Here is a 2,480-nt window from a genome sequence, read left to right as displayed (position 1 = left end):
TTCTTGTTTTCCTCTTAAAATTTATTTCTGGTTTTATACCATTGTGGTCAGAAAAGATATTGATATGATTTCAATATTTTAAACCTTATTTAGACTTGTTTTGTGGTCTAATATATGTTCTATCCTGGAGAATGTTTCATGTGCATTTGAGAAGAATATGTGTGGTATTTCTTTTGGATGGATGTTCTGTATATAACAGTTAAGCCTATCTGGTCTAACATGTTGTTTAAGGCCAATGTTTCTGTCTGGATGATCTATTCATTGAGGTAAATGGAGTATGAAAGTCCCCTACTTTATTATATTGGTGTGTTTTCCTTTAATGTCTGTTAACATTTGTTTTGCATTTTTAGATGTTCCTATATTGAGGGCGTAAATATTTGTAAATGTTATATCTTTTTGCTGGATTGTCCCTCTTTTCATTATATACTGTCCTTCTTTGTCATTTATTACAGTCTTCATCTTAAAATCTATTTTGTCTGTTTAGGGGTGGCTAGGGGTGGCTCAGGTGGTTAAACATCTGATGTCAGCTCAGGTCATGATCTCATGGTTCTTGAGTTCAAGCCCCATGTTGGGCTCTGTGCTGATAGCTCAAAGTCTGGAGTCTGCTTCAGATTCTGTCTTCATTTCTCTCTGCCCCTCCTCCACTCGTGCACATGCTCTCTCTGTCAAAAATGTTAAAAAAGTAAAAAATAAAATCATTTTGTCTGCTCTAAGTATAGCTACTTCAGCTTTCTTTCGGTTTCCATTTGCATGATATATCCTTTTACATCCCTTCATTTTTAGTTTCTGTGTGTCCTTATATCTGAAGTGAATTAAAAAAAAATTTTACATTTATTTACTTCTGAGAAATAGAGAGAGACAGAGTGTGAACAGAAGAGGAGCAGAGAGAGAAAGAGACACAGAATCTTAAGCAGGCTCCAGGCTCTGAGCTATTGGTCTGCACAGAGCCAGATACGGGGCTTGAACCCATGAACCCTGAGATCATGACCTGAGCCAAAGTTAGTCACGCAACTGACTGAGCCACCCAGGTGCCCCTGAAGTGAATTTTTTTTTAGGCAGCTGGTATCTTGGTCTTGTTTTCATTTTTTAAATCCACTCAGAGTGGATTTTGTGATTATAAAATTTAGTCCATTTACATTTGAAGTATTTATTGATAAGTATGTACTCTTTGCCATTTGGTTGTTTCCTGGCTGTTTTATAGTTCTTCTCTGTACTTTTCTTCTCTTGCTCTCTTCCATTGTAAATTGATGACTTTCAGAATGGTATGTTTAGATTTCTTACTCTTTATTTTTTGTGTATCTTCTAGAAGTTTTTGCTCTGTAGTTATCATGATGGTTACGTATAAAAACTTCTATTTATAACAGCTTAAGTTGATAAGAACTTAAGTTTGAGTGCATTTTTAAAGCTCCACATTTTTATATTTTTTGGGATCACATTTTACATCTTTTTATCTTGTGTGCCCTTTAGTTATTATAGTTAGTTTTACTTTTGTCTTTTAACCTTTATACAAGCTTTAATAGTGATTAATCAATTACTTTTACCATATATTTATTTATCTGTGTGGTTTATACTTTTATATGTTTTCTTATTAATTAGCACCCTTTATCTTAAAGTCCCTCTCAAAATTTTTATAAGACCAGTTTAGTGGTGATGACTTCCTTTAGGCTTTGTTTGTCTGGAAAATTCTTTATCTCTTTTGAATTATAACTTTCATTTTAGGTAAACTATTCTTGGTTGGGATTTTTTTTTCTTTGAGCATTTTGAATATATTGTGCCATTTCCTTTTGGCCTGCAACCTCTGCTGAAAATTCTGATAATTTTATGGAGAGGGACTTCTCTTATATGTAACAAGTAGTTTTTATTTTATGCCTTTAATATTCTTGTCTTAAACTTTTAACATTTAATTGTAATGTGCCTCAGTGAGGATTTTCTTGAGTTCATCCTGTTTGGAATTTTATAGGATTCCTGGATCTGGATCTATTCTTCCCTAGGTTAGGGAAGTTTTAAGCCTGTATATATATTTTAATATTTATTTATTTTTAAGAGAGTCAGAGTGGGTGGGGGGAGGGGGAGGGAAAGAGAAAGAAAAGCCCAAGGAGGCTCTGCTCTGTCAGCACACAGTTCAACATGGGATTTGATCACATGAACCATGACATTATGACCTGAGCTGAAATAGTCAGATGCTCAACCAACTGAGCCACCCAGGTGCCGCTAAGCCTGTGTTTCTTTAAATAATTTTGTGTCTTTCTCTCTCTTTTCCTGTGGGTCCCCTCTAATGCAAATTTTGCCTACTTGTTCCTTAAATCCTTTAAGTTATCTTCCCTTGTTTTAATTTTTTTTGTTTGTTTTCATTGGAGTTCATTGATCCTTTTTTCTGCTCCAACTTATTTTCTAGTCTTCTGTTGAACCCTTCTCATGTACTTTCAGTACAGTTATTTATTCTTTACCTCTGTAACTTCTGTTTGATACTTTTATATTCT

This window comes from Suricata suricatta, chromosome 2, assembly GCF_006229205.1.
Source record: "Suricata suricatta isolate VVHF042 chromosome 2, meerkat_22Aug2017_6uvM2_HiC, whole genome shotgun sequence".
In the NCBI taxonomy this organism is placed as follows: domain Eukaryota; kingdom Metazoa; phylum Chordata; class Mammalia; order Carnivora; family Herpestidae; genus Suricata; species Suricata suricatta.
Note: the sequence above shows the minus strand (reverse complement) of the source record.